General features: G+C 39.1%; 1 protein-coding gene across 4 annotated transcripts in view; it reads left to right on the top strand.

Annotated features, from left to right (window-relative positions):
* Positions 1–938: 938 nt before the first annotated feature.
* LOC126471409 (protein transport protein Sec16A) overlaps positions 939–15,599 on the top strand; it is a 241,503-nt gene continuing 226,842 nt past the window's right edge. For all 4 annotated transcript variants that reach the window (XM_050099541.1, XM_050099542.1, XM_050099540.1 and 1 more), the window contains exon 1: positions 939–1,123. The gene's annotated coding sequence lies outside the window, so the exon portion shown is untranslated. The remainder of the gene's footprint in view (positions 1,124–15,599) is intronic.

The following is a 15,599-nucleotide window of genomic DNA, read 5'->3' as shown; positions in this document are numbered from 1 at the left end:
CCATGGTCACAATCTTTTCTGTTTAACAGATTACCGGTTTCGGTCTTTAATGACCATCATCAGATCTGTCTCATAAAATCAAAGTCCTAATGCACTGCTGATTCCGCATTTAACAGTTGACTATGCCACTATGGTTGCAGTGCATTAGGACTTTAATTCCTTTAATTTACGTCCGTGGTCACAGTCTTTTCTGTTTAACAGATTACCGGTTTCGGTCTTTAATAACCATCATCAGATCTGTCTCATAAAATCAACATCCTAATGCACTGCTGATTCCGCATTTAACAGTTGACTATGCCATTATGCCTTCAGTGCATTAGGACTTTGATTTTATGAGACAGATCTGATGATGGTCATTAAAGATCGAAACCGGTAATCTGTTAAACAGAAAAGATTGTGACCATGGACGTAAATTAAAGGAAACTTATTTCATATACGGGTCACTGTGTTTTTTCGCGACGATGTCGCAGCTTGTGAAACCTTAATTTCACGTTCCCCACCGTTACGTTGTGTGAATGGTGCCATCTGAAAAGCATGCTTTGACGTTCTATTCCAGACGCCCAGTGTGAATCGATTTGAAGAGGAGTATTGAATGGACAAAGAAATAATGCAATAACATATATCACGATTATTAAATATTTTCTGAAACTATGCATGTGGAAATCTTTGATAACAAAATGAGAATGTGAACGAAAAATCCTCCATTTGTCAATCTCTTTCCTGAGTGGTTTATTACGGGTACATATAACTGCAGTATTTTTACAAGTTCGTAGCAGAAACTCATTTTATAATTTCTTGCAAGCAGCATTCTCGACAAGAATGGCACAATGTCTATGATTGATATATCTCAGGTGTTGTACATAGGTTATACTCTATGGTGATGTACTGTACGCATCTTTCCATCAAGGGAAGGTGGTAATGTATATCTTTGGCCAGGTACCAGATGACGTGAAAGATTGTCGGACAGAGTTTGTGTGTGGGCCTCAACTGTGTGTTGGAACTGTAATGTTTATTAAACGAAAGCTAAAGAGCTCTAAATTGACACGATTGTTGTTTATGTAACCACGTCTGGCACTAATTTACATCATTGGAAAGAAGATACTTCCACGAAGAGTGAACATCTGTGAGTCCTTTTCTCAGGCTTGTTTTGTTTTGATGTATGTCAAATCTGTTAATGTGTCGATTCCGTGTTTATAAGCGAACACCATTTACGTTTTAAGTTAGGATGGAAACAGATTTTTGACAGTACCACTATATTTCTGTTTTTTTTCTAACTTTTGTGTGTTTCGTGTCAGCAAAAATGTAGCCCACGTACACTCGATATTGAGACAGGAAGCTTTCTGTATTCACGGAAGTTTACACACGGTGACTGTAAAGTCATAAGAGAATTTCCTCTTCCCTGCAGCGGACAGGCATCGTTGGGTATCGAATCTTAAGCTGGGCCTTTGTTGTGTGTCGAGAATATGAGAAGTGTTAGTAAAGAGAGCTGAAGAACAGGAAGCTATCGTTTTGACAGTTGCGTCAGCAACCGCTTGATTGAACTTCATTGTTTTGGTGTTGAATTGTATTATGGTTGATGGTTAAGGACCACAACAAATGCCCAATGAATGATAGCTGTTGTCAAACAACTGTATGTTCTTTCACACCGAATATTTTGCTCTAGAGTATCGTACTTTTGTGATTATTAAATAAAATATACATTTTACTATCAGTATCGTAACAAATAACCATTTATCAGGTAGCTCATCTCGTGATTTTACAGAGATTTCGGTGTTTGTTAGATCGCTATTCAAAAAACATATGTTTCTGTTCAATTTGGATCAAGTACGTATAAAGACGAAACAGTTTCGTGCATCATATTTCATAACTTTATATGTGGTTTGTCGTTCTGTAAATAATCAACTGTAATTACGTTAGACGCTGTTTCTACATCTTTGGTCTTTTGGAGATATTATTTTTTATGTGAACTGGTGTTGTATAATTACACAGTTGATGTGACTGGAGTATAATTTTTCTCATTCATATTTTCCTTCATCTAATTAGCTTTTTTTCGATCCTACTACTGTTAATTATCTGCAGATCTTTGGCCATCAACAGTCATTCATGTTGCAGTTACTGCATAGCTTATAGCTCCTGCTTTCACTGCCATGCTAAACTATGTAACTTTCCTTTTATTATAAATTTGTGTTAAATTTCCCATCCTTCTGTACCTCACATTGAACAGAATGGAATTTACTACCTTGCTACAGCCAGTTTTTTTTTGTCTCCAATCAACGAATTCTGTTTATTTTTAATTTTAGCTGCTACTAAACACAAGTAAAGTGAATGTGATGTGCCTTCATACAGTTGCATGTGTACTATGGGAAGAATGGTGTCCGGATATGTCAGATATAGTCAATAATTGTATTATGTCATCACAAGCAGTTATGCAGATTCGGTTGTGTGTGATGTGGTGAGAACTATGGACTTGCAAATTAAAAAAAATTAAAATTATTTGCTGTTATGAGGCCAGTCAAATTTCTCACTGATAGCAACTGGAATGGCCATGTGGGACATTGCTGGCTTCATGGGTGGTATGACAGGCTGTGGTTCTATTATCATCTAAGGCAACAAATATTATAAGTGGTGGCTGCTTCAGATATGTGTAAATTATAACTTTTCATGGTGAGACGTGATACATACACATGCACCACACCCATTCTTCACTGTCCTCGAATTCATCCCAAACATGGATGAGGTGTATGGCATTATCAGTTTTAACAAGTATTTGATTATATGATTTCTGAATTGTGTAATTATCATTTGTTTGTCCTTAATGCAAGACATGGGCAATGACATTGATTGCTTGATAATTATGTTGTGGTATGATTCTCCTGTGAATAACCTAGCAGTAAGACTTCTCTCTTGGGACATGTGTATATGAGTTTGTACTTGGCACAGTCAATGTCAGTCCAAGTAGGCAAATAAAAAATCTTACCTTCATAGTCTCAGATAATATTGATTTAACATATGTTCAACTTGAGGAAAAGTAATAACCCACATTTTTTGTTCTGGCCAAAAAAATTAATCCTGAGGTAACAGGTTGGTAAAATGACAACAAACAACATTAGTCACATGTGTAAAATGTTAAGAAGTTTTATCTCTGGAACAGTTGATGATATTTTATTGCTTTTTTATTTTAAAAATAACAATTCTGTGACTAAAATGACATTCTTGGTTTGGAAATGTGTGTCAGATATTTTCCACTGTCTATTTCAGTAGAATTTTTTAAAAAAATCCAACATATTGAAATCTTGTGAAATATATGCACTAGCCTAATTCTAAAATATACCGTTTCCAAACAATAGAATTTTTGTATAGTCAACTTAGTACTGGAAGTGAGAAGTGACAGATGCGTTGCTGCCTTGCAGCTGGTAATCCAAATCTGGCAGCTAGTCTTTGCGGTAGCATGAAATTTGCAAGGATTCCGTTCAATTCACAGATGATGTCTATAACCTCTACAATCCACCAATGACAGTCACACAAACAGACTATAAACATTTCTCTTTGTTCTCAATCTGAATATTTGTGTACTGTTTCTGAAATCTTGTTTGGATGAGTGAAGTTTCTTCTTTCTTGCTACTTAAAGTCTGTGCAAGACACATTCATCTATTAATTTAAATCCAGATATGTGTCTTTAGAATTCGTTTTGGGCTGGAAAGATAGTTGGGATGACACTTACACCTTCCCAGTACCAAAGATACTTTATATCTACTTGGTTACTGCAAGCAGTTCTGTGGATTCATGCAGTTGGTAATGATGTTTGAAGTGAGACAATGCTTGTGATGAGCCGTGTTCTCTATTGTCACTTATAACTGCATCTCTTTTTGTCATGTTTTGAAAATATTTCATTCTTGTAAAAACCGAAACTTTTGTCATTAATCCAGTCTTAACATCATACTTCCTACAATAGAATCACAAACCAGTTCTCACAGAATTGCAGTGAAGCACTAAACACAGTTGTTTAGAGTCAACAAGTCCCTTCACTTCTGCAATACATTGTTACAATTTCTTCAGATACTGATGTATTAGACCAACTGCTTTCACAGTCTGTTTTCAAAGTTCAGTGATATAGGTCTCCGTAGCAAAAGTTTTCTTAATTAATTGCTTATGTAACTTCTGAACAGCCCTTCATTATATTTTTTACACCACACAGCTGTAGGGCAAGTATCCCATTTACAGGGCAGTTGCCACTTTCCTGAAGCAAACAGGTTTCTTGCTCTGTCATGTAGGGTTAACAACCTTACATGGCCAACTGAGGCTCAAATTAGTTCTTCAAAGTTACCACTCACAAGTTCAAACTTTGCACTATACACAAATAAAGAGACAGCTTGAGGTGGGTATGGAAACATAGTGCTTAAAATTTTGATCTCCCAGTGTAGAAAATTAATGTTCTTCCACGTGTGTGATGAAGGTTTCTCTATCACTGTGGGTCACATATCTTTCCGCTTTCACCACATTTTCTCTTTTAACTGTTGTAGTGATCATCTTTTTTGTTGGCACTCTGGTGAGAATAGTTCCATTTATGTTCCAGCTAAAATATACATGTGCAATTTGTGGTGTGGTTCCAGGTGTTATACCAAGTTGTTTCCATTTTATGCACTATATTTCCACAGCTGGCTCAACCATCTTCCTTAAGTGCTGCAAGTTTTGCTGTTGTGTACTGTCTGCATAAAATGGATACACCTACCCAGCCGAATACCTGGAAGCTCTCTATTAATCAGTCGTGCCAAGAAAACCTGAGGAACTGTGTGATTTAACTGTATGCTTTGCACAAAAGATGACCGTAATAAGGCTTTACTTTTCTGAGAACTCCTCTTGCAGTTCTCATATTTCTTGCACTGTCCACCATGTAGTTAGATGGAGATAGAATGTGATGCAAAATATTTTTGTTTTTAAAGGGGCACCAGGATAACTGTTTGAATATTTTCATTGTAGGATGGACATAATGCAACATCTGAATTGATGTTTGATAAAAATTCGTGACTAGTTGCTCAAGCTTCTTTTGGTTAATTTTCTGGAATTTCCACTTATTTTTTGTCAGTTTTGGTGTAGTTGCCTACATCTTCAGTAAAATCTCTGTATTTAATTTCTTAATCAATACACTTCATGACTCCATAACTGACCATAGTTTCTTAACAAGAGGTACGCCAACCCCATAGCTGACTGATTTGGGGAATGTAATTCTTCCTCATTTCTTGTCCGCCCACAATCATTGTTGATAATATGTCAATGCACTTCGAACAGAGAAAATGCTCACATGTGGATTTCAAAAGAATTGCTTGAATGAGAATGTTATGTGTACATCAAATGGCTCTGAGCACTATGGGACTTCACATCTGAGGTCATCAGTCCCCTAGAACTTAGAACTACTTAAACCTAACTAACCTAAGGACATCACACACATCCATGCGAACCACACGGCCACACCGGCCGGCCATGTGTACATCGACTCACCAAGTATTACAGGCCTTAAATAATAAAATACCAGCACTTGATTTTTTTTTTTTACCAAGGTGTTTGATTGTGTAGAGTGTTACCATCATAGAAAAACTCACATTGTATGGAATTAGTGGCATTACAAACAATTGGTTTGAATCATACATAACGAACAGAATCCAAAAAAGCTGTGCTGAATAATTTGAACAGTGTTGGAAGAAAAGATTCTTGTGATTTTGTGGAGAAGATATGAGACTGACCAAAGTTGCTGCATCTGGGACTAGGCACCAGTATACGTGGCATTGTCAGTGGTCCATCTGGAGAAGATCCTGGTTTGAGAAGTCTTTGTCTGGCCATTTGAGAGGTCGTGTTTATATAAAGCATTATTTTTGCTGTCGTTTGAGTGCTATGTTTGTGTGCCGGCTGACTTTGGTTGGTAAATATGCTTTATCATTTTATTTTTTATTGTACTATATGTGGTGTGTGTGTGTGTGTGTGTGTGTGTGTGTGTGTGTGTGTTTCTTGTATATCAAAACTGGTCTTAATGCAATTTTCTGTGATTTTTTGCTAGTTGTTAGTAATTATGTTTTTCTAGTATAGGTAGGTATTGCAGAGTTTGTTTTACTACATTGCTGAGGTCAGGTTTCCAGTATTAGTTATGGGAGTGAGTTTTAGTTTTTAGTGTTGCGGACTTAATTTTAGCTATGCTGGTCAAGTGAATTGTTATATACAGGATTTTGTGAATTGTCTGTGGTTTTGTGGTGTTGTTGATTTCTGTGGCTATAGAGGCCAAGTACTGGGTTTTGGGAGCTATGTGTGTGTTTATTTAAATAGAGTAAAATTTCCTATACCAGCTTTTTTAAGTTACTGAATGTTTCATTTGCTTGATTTCTTGCATTACTATTTGTTTTGGTATGTCTTCATTATCAGGGTTATGGTATATTTAGTTCGTACTGTCCCGCCCACAATCTCCTAATGCCCATAGTTACCCCAAAAGTTTCATGTTATTTCTGCAGTTAAATTGTTTTTGAGTTACTTGTGTGTATTTACATGGGTAATGATTGATGTCGTGGTCGCCATATTGTATAAGCTTGAACTAGGCTGTCCACCGTCTTGATGACCTCGCAGGGTCAAAGCTGATGGGTGGTTCTGCTATCTTTGGTTTTGCCTGCCAAACACCAGAATTATTTGAATGGCTTCAGATTGTGATAGAAGGTACTGCTACATTCTGAAATTATCTGGACTCATACACAATGTCCCAAAGACATTCGATGATTTGTAAGGTTATATCTCAAGATAGATCAGAATCACGTCATAATTTGAGTTATTTCAGCTTTGTTTAATTTACCAATTTTATCTTTTATCACAGTAGTCAAAGAGTTGATTTAAAAGAAAAAATGTTTTGGGTAATTCAAGAACCAGTGTCATGTTTTCTCCTTTTCAAAATATATATTACTCATGAATATAGAGCTGCTGTGAAATTATCAAGTGTTTTTGAGGTGGGTGCTTTTAAGATGATAAAATTATAAAACCACTGCAATAAAGTAATAGACAGACATTGTTTATAAAATATGTTAAACTGAAAAGTGAAAGCTCTTGTTTTGAAAGAATGGTAGGACTTTATGGTACTGATCAACAGTAAAAAATATTTAAAAAATTGGATTGAAATTTCTGGAATGAAGAACTGTTACTGAATTTTTTATTGAAATTGAACAGACACAGCACAATAACATGCATTGTTGAAAAAAAAAAGGTAACAAAATATATTGAACCATTCTAGAGATAGAGCATTTTAAGATTTTGTCAGAAATAATATGTAGAAAAGTCATTTGGGGGGCAGGGGGTTAGGGTTTCTTTCTTGGTCCTTTGTTTCAAAATATGTTGCTGTGAAGACTAATGTATTTACTTTTCCCTCCTGCAGCAGCTCATCAATTACATTCTTCAGCATCACCTTTCTCAAAGTTTTTTTTCATCACATTATAAAGGTTCATTCTTGAAACACCTCTGAAAAATGTGATTGGGTGTGGCTGTAGTAGACAGAAGTAATTGGCTAAAGACAGATAACACAAAATACGTGATCAATTCCATCTACTTTTTTCACTATTTTAACAGTTGTAGAGGGAAATATTTTATCCTTAAATATTTCTGGCAACAGAAGACCACAGAAAAACATATCTTGGACGTGTTATTATCCACCTGTCCCTGTTGCATACAGTTTATTGTCAGTTGTTACCTGTTGGTCATGAGAGAGTCTATTACAGACATCTCTCTCTCATTCAAGTGTTACTTGATTCACCAATCAATTTATATACTGGGTGGTTATAATTAATCTGTTAGAGTTGAGAATGCTGCAGTGTGGGCTGTATACATAGCAGGATGCTGAAACATTGTTGGTTTATTCATTAATCGGTGCACTTGTGTAGTATGTTGGTGGTGGGGGGGGGGGGGGGGGAGTTTAACTTTCTGCCACTAGGTGAAACTATGGTGCCATAAGCAGTCAGAATGTGGTGTGGGTGCAGGAGAAAGGGAGGAACAATGAAACACACCATAAATGTGGTTCTGACATTAATTAGGACTAGGACTTGCCCCAAGTTACAACATGTGTTCAGTATGCTCCTCTGACTCAGCAACGTGCTGCATCTGTAACACAGCGTGGTCTACAGTTATACACAGCATATCTGGTGTAATTGAAGTGATATGTCGTTATATGCTATCCTTCAGATCAGGAAAAGCCCAGATACATCCCTTACAGATGGGATCTTTCGGATATCCTCGCAACCGGAGTTCAATTGGATTTAGGTCAGGTGATCTGGAAGGCCACAAATCTTGAAATTGCCTAGAGATGATGCAATCATTACTGAAGGTTTCTGGAAGCAAATCTTTCACCTGACATGTGGTATCACCCCATCTTGCATGATAATAGTGGTGCTGACAGTTTTGTTCTTCAAAGCTGAAATCACGTGCTGCACAAGAGGTTCTTGTAATGCACAGATGTCACTGTACACCCATCAGGTCTGTCATATCCTGAAGAGAGGCAGATCTAGAAAGAAAGGAGCGTGTGAAACTACACACCCCAGTCACATAAGCTGAGTACAGTGCGTGTTCCTGCACAACTATTGGTGTAGTAGAACCCCATATGCGACAATTTTGTGCACTTGTCACTGTGCAGAGTAAAATGTTCCTCATCTGTCCAAATTATATTCCCAGGCCACATGTCATCCATTTCCGTGCTTGTAGCCTATCTTGTTGGGGCTTCATTTGGTGCACTTTCTAAATCTGCTAGTGATAACAACGTAAAATGTGCTGCAAAATCTTTTAAACTGTTGACCAGAGGAGAGAGAATTCCTGTGACACAACTCAAGCACTGGCTTCAGAGTTTGAGGCATGTGCTGCACAGTTGGCTGTAGATACAGCTACTTCATCACCATCTGTCATGGGAATGGGCTGCCTCTTTCTCCCTGCTGCATCACCTAATTCACCTGTTTCTTCAGATTTTTTGATCATATTCTTCAGCCCATTTTCACAGCTGTTTCTGTTGGCAACATTCCTGCAATGAAGTCCTGCTATTGCTGACATTCTGCTAAAACATGTTACCAGCATGCACAGTCTTAACCCTTGACACCAACAGTCAATCCACAAAAGTAATCGACACATGTCGCGAGTGACAGACAGCATACTGATGTCAAAACAGGGATCATTTCACAGTCTGACTGCTTACAGCACTGTAGTTTCACCTGGTGACAGAAAGTGTAACTATTAATTTTTTAAGCATACTCCACGAGTGCACTGATTAATGAACATATCTATAACATTGCAGCATTCCACGATGTAAACAGCTCGCACTGCAGCACTCAGAACATCATCAGTTTAGTTGTAACCACCTGGTATTGTAATTTTTCATCAGGGACCATATTATATTCCGAGTGTGTCATCTTCGGCAACAGTAGGGATGTCAGTGGCATTACTTCACAAGTAATAAAGTTCATGTATATATTGCACTGGTAGATTGTTTTGATAGATAGTTAAATAGAACCATCGAAATCAGTGTTCCTGAATGTATTTCTATATTCATGCTGTGTCCCGTATGACAAACTGTCATATGAGGACTCTTGTCTCTTTCTATAGTTAAGTGTTGAATGTGCAGGAAATACTCTCTCCAATAATGAAAGACATGAAAAACTTAAAGATAAACTAGGTCCTGTATTTATGTTGAGACAAAAAAATTGTCAACATTTGTTCTCTGGGCCATTTGTGGCATTACTGAGCTTGCTCAGGAATTATGAACTCTGAATTGCCCTTTATTGCCTGATATTCTCATGGAATCAAAATGTTGTTGTTGTGGTCTTCAGTCCTGCGACTGATTTGATGCAGCTCTCGCTGCTACTCTATCCTGTGCAAGCTCCTTCATCTCCCAGTACCTACTGCAACCTACATCCTTCTGAATCTGCTTAGTGTATTCATCTCTTGGTCTCCCTCTATGATTCTTACCCTCCACACTGCCCTCCAATGCTAAATTTGTGATCCCTTGATGCCTCAGGACATGTCCTACCAACCGATCCCTTCTTCTAGTCAAGTTGTGCCACAAACTTCTCTTCTCCCCAATCCTATTCAGTACGTCCTCATTAGTCATGTGATCTACCCATCTAATCTTCAGCATTCTTCTGTAGCACCACATTTGGAAAGCTTCTATTCTCTTCTTGTCCAAACTATTTATCGTCCATGTTTCGCTTCCATACATGGCTACACTCCATACAAATACATTCAGAAACGGCTTCCTGACACTTAAATCTATACTCGATGTTATCAAATTTCTCTTCTTCAGAAACGCTTTCCTTGCCATTGCCAGTCTACATTTTATATCCTCTCTACTTCGACCATCATCAGTTATTTCACTCCCTAAATAGCAAAACTCCTTTACTACTTTAAGTGTCTCATTTCCTAATCTAATTCCCTCAGCATCACCCGACTTAATTAGACTACATTCCATTATCCTTGTTTTGCTTTTGTTGATGTTCATCTTATATCCTCCTTTCAAGACACTGTCCATTCCGTTCAACTGCTCTTCCAAGTCCTTTGCTGTCTCTGACAGAATTACAATGTCATCGGCAAACCTCAAAGTTTTTATTTCTTCTCCCTGGATTTTAATACCTACTCCAAATTTTTCTTTTGTTTCCTTTACTGCTTGCTCAGTATACAGATTGAATAACATCGGAGAGAGGCTACAACCCTGTCTCACTCCCTTCCCATCCACTGCTTGCCTTTCATGCCCCTCGACTCTTACAACTGCCATCTGGTTTCTGTACAAATTGTAAATATCCTTTCGCTCCCTGTATTTTACCCCTGCCACCTTCAGAATTTGAAAGAGAGTATTCCAGTCAGTGATGTCAAAAGGTTTCTCTAAGTCTACAAATGCTAGAAATGTAGGTTTGCCTTTCCTTAATCTAGCTTCTAAGATAAGTTGTAGGGTCAGTATTGCCTCACGTATTCCAACATTTCTATGAAATCCAAAATGATCTTCACTGAGGTCGGCTTCTACCAGTTTTTCTATTCATATGTAAAGAATTCGTGTTAGTATTTTGCAGCCATAGCTCTTTAAACTGATAGTTTGGTAATTTTCACATCGGTCAACACCTGCTTTCTTTGGGAATGGAATTATTATAGTCTTCTTGAAGTCTGAGGGTATTTCGTCTGTCTCATACATCTTGCTCACCACTTGGTAGAGTTTTGTCAGGACTGGCTCTCCCAAGGCCGTCAGTAGTTCTAATGGAATGTTGTCTACTCCCGGGGCCTTGTTTCGACTCAGGTCTTTCAGTGCTCTGTCAAACTCTTCACGCATCTACATCTACATCTACATCTATACTCGGCGAGCCACCTTACGGTGTGTGGCGGAGGGTACTTATTGTACCACTATCTGATCCCCCCTTCCCTGTTCCATTCACGAATTGTGCGTGGGAAGAACGACTGCTTGTAAGTCTCCGTATTTGCTCTAATTTCTCGGATCTTTTCGTTGTGATCATTACGCGAGATATATGTGGGCGGTAGTAATATGTTGCCCATCTCTTCCCGGAATGTGCTCTCTCGTAATTTCGATAATAAACCTCTCCGTATTGCGTAACGCCTTTCTTGAAGTGTCCGCCACTGGAGCTTGTTCAGCATCTCCGTAACGCTCTCGCGCTGACTAAATGTCCCCATGACGAATCGCGCTGCTTTTCGCTGGATCATGTCTATCTCTTCTATTAATCCAACCTGGTAAGGGTCCCATACTGATGAGCAATACTCAAGAATCGGACGAACAAGCGTTTTGTAAGCTACTTCTTTCGTCGATGAGTCACATTTTCTTAGAATTCTTCCTATGAACCTCAACCTGGCGCCTGCTTTTCCCACTATTTGTTTTATGTGATCATTCCACTTCAGATTGCTCCGGATAGTAACTCCTAAGTATTTTACGGTCGTTACCGCTTCCAATGATTTACCACCTATGGCATAATCGTACTGGAATGGATTTCTGCCCCTATGTATGCGCATTATATTACATTTATCTACGTTTAGGGAAAGCTGCCAGCTGTCGCACCATGCATTAATCCTCTGCAGGTCCTCCTGGAGTACGTACGAGTCTTCTGATGTTGCTACTTTCTTGTAGACAACCGTGTCATCTGCAAATAGCCTCACGGAGCTACCGATGTTGTCAACTAAGTCATTTATGTATATTGTAAACAATAAAGGTCCTATCACGCTTCCCTGCGGTACTCCCGAAATTACCTCTACATCTGCAGATTTTGAACCGTTAAGAATGACATGTTGTGTTCTTTCTTCTAGGAAATCCTGAATCCAATCACAAACCTGGTCCGATATTCCGTAAGCTCGTATTTTTTTCACTAAACGTAAGTGCGGAACCGTATCAAATGCCTTCCTGAAGTCCAGGAATACGGCATCAATCTGCTCGCCAGTGTCTACGGCACTGTGAATTTCTTGGGCAAATAGGGCGAGCTGAGTTTCACATGATCTCTGTTTGCGGAATCCATGTTGGTTATGATGAAGGAGATTTGTATTATCTAAGAACGTCATAATACGAGAACACAAAACATGTTCCATTATTCTACAACAGATTGACGTAAGCGAAATAGGCCTATAATTATTCGCATCTGATTTATGACCCTTCTTGAAAATGGGAACGACCTGCGCTTTCTTCCAGTCGCTAGGTACTTTACGTTCTTCCAGCGATCTACGATAAATTGCTGATAGAAAGGGGGCAAGTTCTTTAGCATAATCACTGTAGAATCTTACGGGTATCTCGTCTGGTCCGGATGCTTTTCCGCTACTAAGTGATAGCAGTTGTTTTTCAATTCCGATATCGTTTATTTCAATATTTTCCATTTTGGCGTCCGTGCGACGGCTGAAGTCAGGGACCGTGTTACGATTTTCCGCAGTGAAACAGTTTCGGAACACTGAATTCAGTATTTCTGCCTTTCTTCGGTCGTCCTCTGTTTCGGTGCCATCGTGGTCAACGAGTGACTGAATAGGGGATTTAGATCCGCTTACCGATTTTACATATGACCAAAACTTTTTAGGGTTCTTGTTTAGATTGTTTGCCAATGTTTTATGTTCGAATTCGTTGAATGCTTCTCTCATTGCTCTCTTTACGCTCTTTTTCGCTTCGTTCAGCTTTTCCTTATCAGCTATGATTCGACTACTCTTAAACCTATGATGAAGCTTTCTTTGTTTCCGTAGTACCTTTCGTACATGATTATTATACCACGGTGGATCTTTCCCCTCGCTTTGGACCTTAGTCGGTACGAACTTATCTAAGGCGTACTGGACGATGTTTCTGAATTTTTTCCATTTTTGTTCCACATCCTCTTCCTCAGAAATGAACGTTTGATGGTGGTCACTCAGATATTCTGCGATTTGTGCCCTATCACTCTTGTTAAGCAAATATATTTTCCTTCCTTTCTTGGCATTTCTTATTACACTTGTAGTCATTGATGCAACCACTGACTTATGATCACTGATACCCTCTTCTACATTCACGGAGTCGAAAAGTTCCGGTCTATTTGTTGCTATGAGGTCTAAAACGTTAGCTTCACGAGTTGGTTCTCTAACTATCTGCTCGAAGTAATTCTCGGACAAGGCAGTCAGGATAATGTCACAAGAGTCTCTGTCCCTGGCTCCAGTTCTGATTGTGTGACTATCCCATTCTATACCTGGTAGATTGAAGTCTCCCCCTATTACAATAGTATGATCACGAAACTTCTTCACGACGTTCTGCAGGTTCTCTCTGAGGCGCTCAACTACTACGGTTGCTGATGCAGGTGGTCTATAGAAGCATCCGACTATCATATCTGACCCACCTTTGATACTTAACTTAACCCAGATTATTTCACATTCGCATTCGCTAATAACTTCACTGGATATTATTGAATTCTTTACTGCTATAAATACTCCTCCACCATTGGCGTTTATCCTATCCTTGCGGTATATATTCCATTCTGTGTCTAGGATTTCGTTACTGTTCACTTCCGGTTTTAACCAACTTTCCGTTCCTAATACTATATGCGCACTATTTCCTTCAATAAGAGATACTAATTCAGGAACCTTGCCCTGGATACTCCTGCAGTTTACCAATATTACGTTAACTTTTCCTGCTTTTGGTCTCTGAGGACGGACGTTCTTTATCAACGATGATAATGTCCTCTCTGGTAAGCCGTCAGGTATTTTATCGTTTCGCCCAAGGGGGGGTCCCTCTAACCTAAAAAACCCCCGTGTGCACGCCACACGTACTCTGCTACCCTAGTAGCTGCTTCCGGTGTGTAGTGCACGCCTGACCTGTCTAGGGGGGCCCTACAGTTCTCCACCCAATAACGGAGGTCGATGAATTTGCAACCATTATAGTCGCAGAGTCGTCTGAGCCTCTGGTTTAGACCCTCCACACGGCTCCAAACCAGAGGACCGCGATCGACTCTGGGCACTATGCTGCAGATGTTAAGCTCAGCTTGCACTCCGTGTGCGATGCTGGTTGTCTTCACCAAATCAGCCAGCCGCCGGAAGGAACCAAGGATGGCCTCAGAACCCAAGCGGCAGGCGTCATTCGTATTGTATCTCGCATTTCATCTTCATCTACATCCTCTTCCATTTCCACAATATTGTCCTAAAGGACATTGCACCTGTATAGACCCTTTATATACTCCTTCCACCTTTCTGCTTTCCCTTCTCTGCTTAGAACTGGGTTTCCATCTGAGCTCTTGATATTCATGCAAGTGGTTCTCTTTTCTCCAAAGGTCTCTTCAATTTTCCTGTAGGCAGTATCTATCTTACCCCTAGTGAGATAAGCCTCTAAATCCTTACATTTGTCCTCTAGCCATGCCTGCTTAGCCATTTTGCACTTCCTGGCGATCACATTTTTGAGACGTTTGTATTCGTTTTTGCCTGCTTCATTTACTGCATTTTTATATTTTCTCCTTTCATCAATTAAATTCAATATTTCTTCTGTTATCCAAGGATTTCTACCAGCCCTCGTCTTTTTACCTACTTGATCCTCTGCTGCCTTCACTACTTCATCCCTCAGAGCTACCCATTCTTCTTCTACTGTATTTCTTTCCCCCCTCTTTGTCAATTGTTCCCTTATGCTCTACCTGAAACTTGATTGGGATGCTGGGCAGTTAACTGAACATATTGAGCCAAAGTATTTGATTATTGCGAAAATACCACCTGAAGTAGTGTAAGATAATACAAGCAGAATGTATATCTCTTTTCAGAATGAGTTTTTAATTTTGATAACATTGTTTTAGGAGTTGTTTTATGCACACAAGGAACTTTGTGCACAGTATGGTAGAAACTCTTAAATCCACGAGAAGTGGTTGCTGCCTCCAATCAGGCCACTTTACTTTTGTGTTCAAAGTGTCTTTCTGTTTAATAGTTGTGAGATTGTGGATAAGTCACTGTGGTGTACCTCTCTTCCCATGGTTGCTGGTAGCATTTTGGAACTCATAAGTGATTTCTTTCACTGATTTAACACTATTTTTTAACTACCACCCTTCACAGTGCTTTATGATGCTCCCTGCCCATCAACATGTGAGATCTGCCTGGGTTTGGTGTAGTTATAGTTGTTCCTTCATTCTTCGACT

This window comes from Schistocerca serialis, chromosome 3, assembly GCF_023864345.2.
Source record: "Schistocerca serialis cubense isolate TAMUIC-IGC-003099 chromosome 3, iqSchSeri2.2, whole genome shotgun sequence".
Lineage (NCBI taxonomy): Eukaryota > Metazoa > Arthropoda > Insecta > Orthoptera > Acrididae > Schistocerca > Schistocerca serialis.
This window is presented reverse-complemented; position numbering and strand designations above follow the sequence as displayed.